Source organism: Lepidochelys kempii, chromosome 8, assembly GCF_965140285.1.
Source record: "Lepidochelys kempii isolate rLepKem1 chromosome 8, rLepKem1.hap1, whole genome shotgun sequence".
In the NCBI taxonomy this organism is placed as follows: domain Eukaryota; kingdom Metazoa; phylum Chordata; order Testudines; family Cheloniidae; genus Lepidochelys; species Lepidochelys kempii.
In genome coordinates, this window is record NC_136387.1 from 81,001,228 (window position 1) to 81,015,400 (window position 14,173).

The window sequence follows — 14,173 nt, forward strand, 5'->3', positions numbered from 1 at the left end:
AATTATGCAGAAAACCTCAGTGGTGAACACCCCAAGGTTCAGAAGCATTTCCAAAAGATATGGTAAATTCTTATGTGTCTTTAGAAATAAATGCAATAGTCTGTCGGACTTTTCTAGCTAGTGAACAGGATTTGAATATTCAAATATTTATATTTCTATATACCATATAATTATTAGATTGTCAGTTTGCTTAAAAATAAATATACAATCTTTTATTATAACAATTTACGTTCTCTTCTTTGTATTCAGTATTATCAGAGGTAGAAATAGCTTTCTGCTTACCATTCTGAGAAAGAAGAAATTCATCATTGTACCATAAATACCCTGGAAAGCAAAGAAAATGTTATTAGTTATTATGCCTTCATCCATAGGGATTTTAACTGCCAAACACAATGCATCAGCAGCAAAACAAAAATGAAACAAATCTATTGTAGAAAGCACAGATCAATATTTTAATGCAGATCTGAACATATATTACATGTACTTAGGCAGTAAGGGCCAGTTTTGAAAAAAGAAGAAAACCTAACCTATGAGTGAAAACTCAAGAGCTTGGCTTGTTTAGACTAACCAAAAGAAGGCTGAGGGAGACATGACTGTGCTCTATAAATACATCAGAGGGATAAATACGAGGAAGGAAGAGGAGTTATTTAAGTTAACTACCAATATGGACCCAAGAACAAATTGATATAAACTGGTGATTAAGTTTAGGCTTGAAATCAGGCGAAGGTTTCTAACCATCAGAGGAGTGAAGTTCTGGAACAGCCTTCCCAGGGGAGCAGTGGGGGCATGGGTGGCCCTAACCGAGACTGTGGCCCTGCCCACGCTCTGCTGGAAGGCCCCACCCTCACTTCCCCTCTTCCCTGAAGTCAGAGGGGGCTCAGCTTCTGCTCATGGCCAGGGGCTGGGGCAGCTCAGGCTGGCCCAAGGGTCAGGCCAACAGCCCGGAGAAGCATTGGAGCCAGTGGCCTGGGGGTTGGGCCACTGCTGGGGCTGGCCAACAGCTCCTCCGGCTGCGAGAAGTGTGTGTGTATGGAGGGGGGGGGGGGGTTAAACTAGTGTAAATGGTGACTTCTCTGTAACTTGAAGTCTTTAAATCAGGATTTAAATCAGGATTTGAGGAACTTTGGGCTAGTCTACACTAGCAACGCTCAAGTGCTTTCAAGTGCCGCGGCAGTGCTTTAACGTGGCTTGTGTGGTTGCAGCGCAGTGCTGGGAGAGAGCTCTCCCAGCGCTGTAATGAAACCACTTCCATGAGGGGCGCAGCTCCCAGTGCTGCTGCACTGTCTATACTGGTGCTTTACGGCGCTGAAACTTGCTGCGCTCAGGGGGGTGTTTTTTCACACCTCTGAGCGAGAAAGTTGCAGCGCTGTAAATTGCCAGTGTAGACAAGCCAGTAGTCAGAGGTCACGGGTCTATTACAGGAATGGGTGGGTGGGTGAGGTTCTGGGGCCTGTAATGTGCAGACGACCAGACTATTTCACAATCCCTTCGTGATTTGGGATTGCACTTCCATTAGGATTTGTCTGTGCACTGGTTGGAAAATTTGGTTCTAGTGTTACATTTTCAGTGGGGAGATGGTCATCTAATTTCCCTTTGTGCCTTTGAAAAATCAACCCTTATTCTCAGTGGTGCATTAATGTTGTTTTGCAATGGTGTAAAATTGAGATCAATGGAATGATATTGACATAAAACTAGAGTGACACAAATGGCAGATGAGACCCAATATTTCCCTTTTCAAAGGACGGAAACGTGTTGTACGGGACTGAAAACGTTACGTAAAGATTAAAATAAGAATATTCCTTAGATGGCTATTAAAAGATATTAAACATCCTTTACGATCTGCTGAAATAAAGAAAGTGTTGCTTATGAATGATACCCTGTGACAGTCTTGAGAACTGTCAGTACAGACAACACCCCACACACCCTCACCAACATTCAATCCTGTGAGATGTAGCACAGAATCTTTCCCTATGTTTGGCCACTGAAGGAAAGGACAACAGGGTAGCCCTCAGCAAAAGGAAAGGTAAAAGACACTTCAACATGTCTCAATTCAGCCAAGTTTCAAAGAGGAAAAGGAAACCCTCCCCACGCCAGTTCTCTTCTCAGCCCCAGTGCTCTTCTTAGAGATCCTTGCTCCTCGACTCTGACTGCTAGACTTTGGCCTTGTTTTCCCTCAGTTTATCCCTCTGGTGCATTGGGGTGAATTCACTGATTCCCCGCAGCTGGGCCAGCACTGTTACTTTGAAAATCCCTGCACTCAGACTAGGCAATGGTTGTCCTTCCTGTGGCTGAACACACAGGACTAGGGTCATTTTTAGAAACCATTCCCTCCACCCCAAACACACACAAACACACACACAGCCAGGCATAACTTCATTTGATTTCAAAGGTAATTACATACACATGAGTAGTTTAGCTTGAAAACTAATGAGAGAGTCCTTTTTAAGCCATGCAACATCTTAATTTCTAGTTACTTGGTATTATACAGAATAGTTTATTTTTTAAAAATCTCAACTCCGGGGTGTCCTTAGTTTTTTGTTTCCACTGACCAAATACTTTCATATCCCCTTAAAGAATGTGACAGCCCCAGGCTTTAATCTTGTTCTTCCAGTGCCAGTAAGATAAGACCTTTTTTTACAACACAGTTTTCCACTCATTTTGCAACTAGTCTCTGTCTTTGGGTTGTGGTATTACAAAGTTCAAGAAACTCACCAGATGCTCTAGTTCATATTTGCTCATTACATTTTCTGAATCAATAAACAAAATCAAGTATTTTTAATAGCCAACTCCTGAAGAGGGCAGCACGTTCTAGATATTATTGAATTGTAAGCTAAAACATGACAGTCCTGGCTTTACTGTACTGTAAGCGGGGACGTGGAGGAGGGGAAGGGTTATTTTGGATATTTTGTGTAGCCAGTTCCCATGGTACAATAAGCCAGGAAAGTCCTAAGCAGTTACAGACCAAGGTCAAAACTGTATTTGATTATTAAAAAGAACATTCAGATTAGGTTACCTGAAGCAATGTGTTTAGAAAGGGAACAACAAAATATCAGCAAGGACTACTTCCATGAGGAATGTGTTTTATCTTTAACACTGTAGATAACTTTTCCTATTGGCAGTGCATTGACTGTCAAAACTACTAAAGGGGTTAGATTTAATTATCTCACTTCTTGCACATTTCATCTCAATTGCTATGGCAACATTCAGTTGCCTCCGCAGCAGTGCACACTTTAATCAGATATTTCCTCACTCATTTCTCTGCGCACCACAGCAATGTAGTCAAATTTACAGCCAAACCCTGATGCCTCTGATAACACCTCTTTGGAATTAATGGTTAGGTTTCCCCCACATACACACCCACCCACCCAAATACTTGCAGAGAGTTTAGCACCCTGACAACCAAGGCTGGAAGAGATGAATACAGTGTATACTTTAACTCCTTTCTACATCATCAATTTTATGCTGTTTCTCCCACCACTCCCTCTTTACAAAGCTTCCACTTATTTAATAACCAACCCAGCAAGCTATGGGCAGGTATTCTGGTTTCTGCAAGAACTCTATTTAAAGGTTGAGAACAGGAAACACAATAATTAGCCAGACAGTATGGTTCATTCCATTTGCACTCCTCCCAAAAAGCTTTTTGTTTGATTACTCATCTCTTGATTAGATACTTCTTGGTGTATGTCATAGCTCTTTAAACTCTCAGACTGAGAAATCAGGGACAAAGGCTAAAATATAAATAATTAGCGGCAATGAACCAACACCAGGAACTACATCTTGAAAGACTGACAGTATCAAGAAACAGAAAAAGAAAAATGCACATAGGACTTAATAAATTTTGATTATAGAAATGTTTAGCATTTTAGAAGTAGAAAAAACATCTGGGTAGAAAATAGGTAAACATCCAGGTAAACTGGGAATAGCACCTAATAATGCCTAGCTTCTATGGTGAAGGACAAATTAGAAATACATTACATGGATTCAATTAGATTAATGTAGAGACAGACAGATATGAGCGGTATATTGGGCTCAGGGCATTAAAACATGACATATTTCCATAAATTATGCATTAAAATATCCATTTGCTGTTTTGCTCTTTTAAATAATAGCCAGTGCTGTAAGTACAGTAATCTCCACATTGTCCTTTAGCTGTGGTTTTCCTCATAGTTGTATACCTGCTAAAAGGACAGTAGTGTCATGGCATATTTTCAGTGTCTACCAGACATTGTCTAGTACTCCATTAATGAAAGCAATTTAGGTTGCTATGTCACCAAGGTGGTTTTCCGAAACAGAACCCACAAACTAAAGTCCCAGTCCTACAAACCCTTACATACATGAATAGTCAGTGGGATTTCTCATACAAATAGGGACACTATTCATGTTCAAAAGGGCTTGCAGGATTGGGCCCCAAGAGCCTATTTCCCAGTCACATTTATTACAGTACATACACATGCGTTTTCAGTGAGTATTCAAACAGCATTTAAGTTCTAGGGAAAGGAAAGATCATTTAAAATTCAGGTTTTGCAATCTTGTACTAAAACTGAAGTGCAAAAGTACTTATGCCTAAAAAAAATCTAATATCCACACACTCATTGACAATAATCACAATGTTTGTAATATAATTTGCTTCACTCAGAGAATTCATATGAAAGGTGATTCCTGTGACTTCCATGGAGCTATGCTGATTTCCAGCAGGTGAGGATCTGCTCTATAATCTTTATCTTATTACTATTTTTATAGTACTATAAGTATCCATGGCACTGTACAATTAGGGAACTTGTGCCACATGATCCATTGTCTACAACCAAGCTCTACGATACAACTGCATTTGCTCCAACCCCTCAGACAGAGACAAACACCTACAAGATCTCTGTCAAGCGTTCTTACAACTACAATATTCACCTGCTGAAGTGAAGAAACAGGTTGACAGAGCCAGAAGAGTACCCAGAAGTTACCTACTACAGGACAAGCCCAACAAAGAAAATAACAATCGCCACTAGCCATCACCTTCAGCCCCCAACTAAAACCTCTCCAACGCATCATCAAGGATCTACAACCTATCCTGAAGGACGACCCATCACTCTCACAGATCTTGACAGTCAGGCAGTCCTTGCTTAGAGACAGCCCCCCCAATCTGAAGCAAATACTCACCAGCAACCACGCACCACACAACAAAATCACAAACCCAGGAACCTAGCCTTGCAACAAAGCCCGTTGCCAACTGTGTCCACATATCTATTCAGGGGACACCATCATAGGGCCTAATCGCATCAGCCACACTATCAGAGGCTCGTTCACCTGCACATCCACCAATGTGATATATGCCATCATGTGCCAGCAATGTCCCTCTGCCATGTACATTAGCCAAACTGGACAGTCTCTACATAAAAGAATACATGGACACAAATCAGACGTCAAGCATTATAACATTCAAAAACCAGTCGGAGAACACTTCAATCTCTTTGGTCACTCGATTACAGACCTAAAAGTGGCAATTCTTCAACAAAAAAACTTCAAAAACAGACTCCAACGAGAGACTGCTGAATTGGAATTAATTTGCAAACGGGATACAATTAACTTAGGCTTGAATACAGACTGGGAGTGGATGTGTCATTACACAAAATAAAACTATTTCCCCATGTTTATTCCCCCCCACACACACACACACACTGTTCCTCGCACGTTCTTGTCAACTGCTGGAAATGTCCTACCTTGATTATCACTACAAAAGGTTCCTCTTTCCCCCCGCCCCGGCTGTCCTGCTGCTAATAGCTCACCTTACCTGATCACTCTCATTACAGTGTATATGGTAACATTGTTTCATGTTCTCTGTGTATATAAAATCTCCCCACTGTATTTTCCACTATATGCATCTGATGAAGTGAGCTGTAGCTCATGAAAGCTTATGCTCAAATACATTTGTTAGTCTCTAAGGTGCCACAAGTACTCCTTTTCTTTTTGTGCCAAAGAAATGACTATTCCCTGCTCTCCTTAGCTTATTGCACAGCGACCACCTTCTGACAACAAAAATTACAACATGACCCCAGGAGGGGAGATCGAAGCCTGAACCCGCCCGAGCCCAACACATCAGGGCCAAAGCTGAAGCCCAAGGGTTTGGGCTTCAGTCCTGGGCCCCAGCAAGTCTAACGCCAACCCTGGCAACCCCATTAAAATGGGGTTGTGACCCACTTTGGGGTCCCGACTCACAATTTGAGAACCACTGAACTAGAGGCACAAGTAGGTAAAACACAATATAGAGCAAACACATAGCACTGCTTGGTCATGAGGAAGTGCTTCATAGAACAGGTGGGAGTTTAGAAGTTGGTTGAAGAGAAGGAAGGAACTTGTCCAAATTCATAGTGGACTCAAAGAAGGCATCACGATGCAAGTGGGGAAGGAAACAAAGGAATGATTGGGAAAGAAAGTTGGACAGAATGAAGGGAAATCAGAAAGGAGATGTGGAAAGGGTCAGAGTTAAGATCTGTTTGTCATCTCAACATGTAATTGGCAACATTCTCACTTCATTACTATAATCAGTATTGTTCTCTTTTGCATTATTGAATACTTCTGAAAATATTTATCTGAACATCACTGTAAAAAACAACAAAAATTAATATGAAAAAAGTGATTGGGAAATGTCTGACTATAATATGGAAAAAGAGAGAAAACCATTTATAAAGAAATCAAGAAGACAGGGAGATTAATGTTATCATTTGTCTTATATTGTCTTCATCTTCAAGCGTCTGCTATCTGTTTGCTAGCACAATTTCTAAACTCTTGTTGTGTCGTCATCTATTCTAGATTGGTGATGTAATAATATGGGCAGCTCTGTTGTTTGGTTCTCTTTTTTGTTCTTATTTTTATTCTCAGTTTCGCTCCCACTAATGCATGGTCTGTTCCCGACTCTGCCCCGTTCCTGCTATGTATATCCTCTAAGGTTGTCCATTTGTGCCAAATTATAACATGATCAGTTTGGTTCTCTGTTCTGTGATCTGACAACCTCCAAGTTATTTTGTGAATTGTATGGTGCAAGAAAATAGTTCCTCAAATGACCAGGTCATTCATTCCACAAAAGTCAGCAAACATGTCACCATTTTTGTTCATTTCACTTTGGCCTTGTTTCCCTATACTTATTTCCCTGCCAGTGTTATTTCTCCCCATTTTAGCATTCATGTCTCCAATTACTAGAAGGACGTCTCTTTTTGGGACCTTTTCTACTAGGCTCTGTAGCTGCTTATAGAAGTTTTATTTTTCCTCTTGGCTAGCTTGATTTGTTAGAGCATAACATTGCATAATGAACATGGCAAACTCTTAAATGTCTAATTCTACTGATGTAAGTAATGTCATTGACCTCAATGCTGAACTACCTGGGATTACTCATGTGAGTAAAGTTAAACACATACATTAGTGTTTCCTTTTTTATTATTATTTGCATTTTCTCTGTGTGGCCATGTGAAAGACCTACCCAAACATTAGGAGAAATGTGCTAACTATACAGAGGAGTCAGGGAAATTGATATACACGGGGTGCTGTCAACTGCACAAAGTTATTTTCTCTGCACAGTCATTTATAATAATCCTAGGTTGTACTTGTAATAATAGTAAGTAATTAATAGTTAGTAAGTAATAGAAATGTAATTTTAAAGTTGAGAGTGTCCTTTTAATAGAAAAGGATAGCCTTTTAATAGAATTTTTAAACCAAAGCATGGAATTCAATAGCAGCATATAATTCTCTATTAAATTCTATATGTTGGTTGGAGTGATTTCTGTAGACTTCTACAAAATCCCTATTCGTTTTATTCAAATTAATTTTTATAGGTTAGCCTTTATGGAAAGATCCAACAGATTTTCTATTTTCACTGTTCTACACATATGGTGACTACAAACTATTTCTCCCCCAAATCTTAAAAGAATCAAGGGATAGAGCCTAACCATTTAATGGTGAGGAGGCAGTTGTTAGGAGCGCCTACTTGGTTTTATATTTATAAAATTTATACATACTTTTATTATAGCCCTACCACTCCCTAAAGGGATTATTAAATTTTTAGACAAATTAAAATTAAACAAGAGGTAAAGGTGCACTTGAACGAAAAACTGTTGAAAAAATGCCTACAGGCAAGAACAAAAGCAGCAGGGAATTTTTCCAACCGCATGTCTCCATGACCTCCTTGGAGCCTACTGCCTCTGTTCCCACTTAGGCAGCAGATGTGATTTGCGAAATGCTCACACAGGTGTTGTGAACTCGAAGCAAAATGACGTGCAACTCTGTCTCCCTTCAAGACAAAAACTGAAGGGAATCCCTGTTAAACAAACTAAGCTGGAGACTGAATGAGAAAAAAAAAAGAGCACAGAAAATGTACGAACAGTGGAGAACTTTCCCCTGATCCCCTAGTAAAATGCAGTCTAATCACATAGCAACATCCAGAATATCTAGAGAATCAGATTTGAGTCCAAATAGGGTATTACTGATCTCAGGTGATAAAGAAAAATCAGATAAGAAGTCTTATACTGATATAACTGTATTTTTTATTTGAAACTAAATGTAAAAGATCCCTTTAAGTTGAAAGACTTTGGTAGATTCCAGTAAAGCAGTGGTCCCCAAACTTTTCATGTCACGTCCCCCCTGACTCCTGTCCGTGCCCACCCTGGGATCTGTGGCGTGGAGCGGGGCCATGGCAGCGGACAGGGTTAAGAGAGTTGAGTCTGGGGCCGCAGCTTGGGGCGAGGCTGGAGCCAGGAGTGGAGCCGCAGCCAGGAGCCAAGGCTGGGCCTGGAGTGGAGCTCTGGCTGGGAGCCAAGGCTGAGGGCAGGGCCAGGGTCACAGCTAGGGGTTGAAGCTGGAGGCAGATTGGGGCTGGGTGGAGATCCCTCCCTGCCCCACTGGGGGGCTGGCCCAGGCTCTGCCACGCCTGCCCGAATATTTCTCCACACCTCACAGTTTAGGGACGACTGCAGTAAAGGGACCTAACAGGAGTATGCAGTTGCTGATCAAAGGAAATTCACGAGAATATTACATGGAATGGGCAAAATCAGGGCTATTGAGAAGAAATATTCAACCAGCAATTCATCCAGTAAAATGGGTGTTTACAAATATGCAGCCCTGGCTGGGATGATTTAACTGGGAATTGGTCCTGCTTCGAGCAGGGGGTTGGACTAGATGACCTTCTGGGGTGCCTTCCAACCCTGATATTCTATGATTCTATGATTCTATGAAATACTCACCAGCAACTACACACCACGCCACAGAAACACTAACCCTGGAACCAATCCCTGTAACAAACCCTGTTGCCTACTCTGTTCCCATATCTCCTCTAGCGACACCATCAGAGGACCCAACCACATCAGCCACACCATCAGGGGCTCATTCACCAGCACATCTACAAATGTGATATATGCCAGCAATGCCCCTCTGCCATGTACATTGGCCAAAGCAGACAGTCTGAATATGTAAAAGAATAAATGGACACAAATCAGTCATCAGGAATGGTAACATACAAAAGCCAGTAGGAGAACACTTCAATCTCCATGGACATTCAATAACAGATTTAAAAGTAGCCATCCTTCAACCAAAAAACTTCAAAAACAGACTTCAAAGAGAAACTGCAGAGCTACAGTTCATTTGCAAACTTAACACCATTAATTTGGGCTTGAATAGGGACTGGGAGTGGCTGGCTCACTACAAAAGCAATTTTTCCTCACTTGGTACTGACACCTCCTCATCAGTTATTGGGAGTGGACCACATCCACCCTGACTGAATTGCCTTGTCAACTGGTTCTCCTCTTGTAAGATAAACTCCCTTCTCTTCATGCGCCACTATATCTATGCCTGTATCTGTAATTTTCACTCCATGCATCTGAAGAAGTGCGTTTTTTACCCACAAAAGCTTATGCTCAAATAAATCTGTTAGTCTTTAAGGTGCCACCGGACTCCTCGTTGTTTTTATAATAAAAAGCAGTTGTACCATTTTTTTGCACATTCACATAATATACTCTAATTGTATTCCATTTCTATTGTTTTCTTTTGCTACATTTGATGTGTGCTGTGGGTGATGTCTTGCTTTTATATGCAACTAAAAATACATAAATTAGCTGAAAGGGTGTTGAAAAAGTATATGTGTATTATGGCTGGGATTTTGAAAGGAACCTAAGGAAGTTAGGTGCCCAGTTCTCATTGAAATTCCATGACAGACAAGCATCTAATTTCCTTAGGCTCCTTTGAAATCCCAGCCTATGTATATTACAGAATTTCTCAGCATTTATTTATCCATGAAGCTTAATGAAAAATCTATCCGATCAAGCACCCCCATACAAAGTAATGGGCTTTGCATTTTCCTGAACAGTTTTTAGGTGTAGTATTTGTGACTCTTCTCCTTCCTTTCCTGTGTGTGCCCTGTTCTGTATCACCTACTCCCCACTTCCTTTAAGCGTTCATTACAACCTAATGGACTTAGCAGCAACTGGGGTCATGGTGATCAATGACTTAGGCTGTTGAGCATTCAGTCATTGATCACACTGAACAGATTCATCTTTGGGATACCATTGCGAACAGCTGCCTCTATTTAGCCTGCCAGCTTTCTGTAACCTCAAGGATTCAGTGAAGTTCAGAGACAGTGTGAGAAGTTTCAGAGTAACAGCCGTGTTAGTCTGTATTCGCAAAAAGAAAAGGAGGACTTGTGGCACCTTAGAGACTAACCAATTTATTTGAGCATGAGCTTTCGTGAGGTACAGCTCATGCTCATGCTCAAATAAATTGGTTAGTCTCTAAGGTGCCACAAGTACTCCTTTTCTTAGTGTGAGAAGGTTATATAATTCTGTCAAGAGATCACTTCTTTGACTTTTTCCAATTTCAAAGTCCCATACCATTCTTTTGCCTACCGGTTGGGAGGTATCCCCACCTGAGAACTGCCAGTATATAACATACCATAACACAGCAGTATCAAGACTATGTGTGTGAATGTGTATACATATATAACTCCCTTGCCTTGAACAGAATATCAGGCGTATGCACTTATTTCTTTTATGAAAAGCATTACAGAGTACTGAGGGGACACCACAGCTGGGTTTGTGTGTGTGTAAACGTCTGGTATTATTACATGTACTGTCTGTCTTCTTGTGTATTTAAATATTACGTGCCCAATTTGTAAGACTACAAAGTAACTTTACAATCTTGGATAAAAATATTCACAATTTACCAGCTTTACTCAGAAACTCGAGTACATTTCACCAACTCAGTGAAAGGACACTGGGATCTTGAAAATGGCTCTCTCATCCAAACATTTTTAGATTTCTATAACTGAAAGAGATTAGACAATTTTTCTTTTCTTTTGCTCTATTTTTGCTTCCTTACTTAGTGCAGTCCAGGACTTTGTGAGTAGTAAGTCTGACTGGTTTGCATCTCCAACTCACTCTGCAAGAGAGTGTTGACTGGAACAGTATCAGTAAAGCTGAAACTGAACATAAAGAGGCAGTAGACAGGAGTGTGCACCACAGATGAAAATCACAAAACCAATGCATTACTTAAGCCCTATTTCGAGTGCTTAAATAGGATTTAAATGGTGCACAGATTTCAAGCTGGCCCTTTCAGCAGTGAATTTCATCAGGAGAAAGGGGAGAAGTGAGTCTGTGAATGTCCGGTGTGTGTGTGTGTGTGTGTTTCTTAGCCTTCTACCGTTGATATTTAGAAGGGTCTTTTCAGAACAGAAAAAATCTAAACCTTCTATATATTTAGAAAATCAATGTAGTATTCAAAGGATTGGGGTTGGGGTTGGGGCAGGGGGTGGTGGTGGTGAATTGGTTGATTTAAAAAAAAATCAAATGGACAGCATCCCTTTTAACAACTTCAAAGATCTATGACATCTTGTCAAATGACGCGAGGCTATTTCTTTAACACATATCCAGTGAGGTGTATGCAACTCCAAAATGGATTAGAATTGCCAGGAAATGGAGTCATACATGCCATCTCCTGTTGTACAAAAAGGAGCTCCAGTACTTGGAAGCACTTGCAGAATTCAGCAATAATCAAAATGCATAAATTAAGTGGGTGGCAAGATTGTTCACCATTTGAAAGTACAACAACAATGAAACAGACATAAAGGACCTGATTCTCCATTACACTGCTCCTTGTGTGATCAGTTACACGAATGCAAAGTGAGTGTAAAATTCTACCTGATCAGAATGATAGGTTTTACAGCAGCTTTTCACTCATTTTGCACATGAACAAAGACAGTGAAGAACCAGCCATATTTTTGTGAATTCCCTACCTGTGCTACTTATAACCCCGAAATACTTAAAATTGAAAGAATTTTTAAACTTTAATATATGCTGCTTATATATTTTTTTCTTTGAAGTCAGCTTGGACCAGAGAACTGATGAGTCAGTTTTGTTTTCTGGGTACTTAAACTCTTTCATGGTACAATGTGAGTCATATGGTCATATGTATCTGGATTCATAAAACTGCAAAGGAAAGTTTAAATTAAGAAAATCATTTTAACTGAAATTAAAATCCATGAAAACATTTCTAGCTGTGTTAGGTTTGATAAAGCCTTTTTGCAACAAAATCTGTCATTTGCGCTAAAACTAATTTGACATTGTCACTGTAAATCAGAGCTCTATATCTGAGCTCTGTACTTCTTGTGAGATAGTCTATGACATATTAAACAAACATACACTGCGTAGACTACACCAGTGCATAACTATGTCACCATAGCTATCGCGGCATAACCCTGGGTGTTAGGTTGGCGTAGCTATGTCAGTCAGTAGTCTGGATTTTTCACACACCTGACCTATGTAGCTAAGTCAATCTCACTTTTAAATGTACACCAGCTTCCTATGGAAAATATTTCCTAAAGAGATTTAAAGGACAAATTGCCCAAAGATTTGCACCTCAATTAAACGACCCCTTAGCCTGAGCCCTGCAAGCCTAAGTCAGCTGGCATGGGCCAGCTGCTGAGTCCAAAATGGCCAAGAAACTCTTTCATTATAATTAAATGTAGGAAAATTTGGGAGTACTCAGTATTGTGTTAACCCGCTGAGTTATGTCCATATCTGATTTCCACAAGCATCTTTGTGCTTGTCTAAACTTTATGTGGAGTATTCAACAAAGCAAGGCAATCTAGAAAGTTTACAGATAAAGATGAGCTCCAGCCAATCTCAGAGGTTTGCTTGGCTTTTAGAAGAAAAAAAGAAGTTTGTTTATATACTTTTCAATAAAGTTTTATGCTCATAGGCATGAAACCAGTGGTAACACTGGGGCTGCTGTGACATCAGATTAATCAAGACCCACTGATACTTTAAAAATTGATACTTTGGCTTTTTCTATTTACTTATGATTAGCACAGCTGTTGCTAACCATACACTGCTTTTCTAAAGTACCATGGGTTTCTAAGTGAGGGTATAAAACTATGTACATTTACATTATGTTTTATTGTACTGCATATTTTCAGCATCATTTCAGTCATCATGAATCCACAATGTTATTAGGGTATGTCCTTTTTTTGTTTGACAAGCAACATGATACACGTTATGTCAACAGTGAAAACCCTTGGTGTAATTTTTTATCCCCATTTTCCCTTTAATAATCATACAGCATCATTACACATCAATACATCAGCCATTTTTTATTTCATGAACTTTCAGCATCACATGGTCATCTCTCCCAGGAGGACACTAAATTGGTTATCCATACTTTGCCTACAGAGAACTCACAATGGAGCTTTTTTAAAAAAATAGCTTTCTAATAAGTAAATGTACTGGTTTCCATTGACCGAAAATGCCTGCACCAGGACACAAAGGCAGACTAAAAAGTCTTTTCATATTTCATCTGTAATCAGGTCACTGCATTAACTCCTTGTATAGCACTGAATAGATTCTGTTATTAATATATATGGTACTGCCAGTACATGATCTTACCACTTCCTATCTTATGGAATTGATTACATATTCTCTTTGTCTTTTATTCTGCCACTCTTTGTTTGCTATCTGTTCTGAGAGGTTTACCATAAGCTGAGCGCTATTGCCTTTAGCCAGCGTATAGCACTGTATCTGTGGAATTCTTTTCTTTTGGACAAGCTGAAATGACTTACTTTTAAAAACCAAACCAAATTGTTGTCTTTTTAAATTGGATTATGATTAGCCCAGCTGTTATTTTAATTTATTGTTTTATTGCTTTTGCAAAG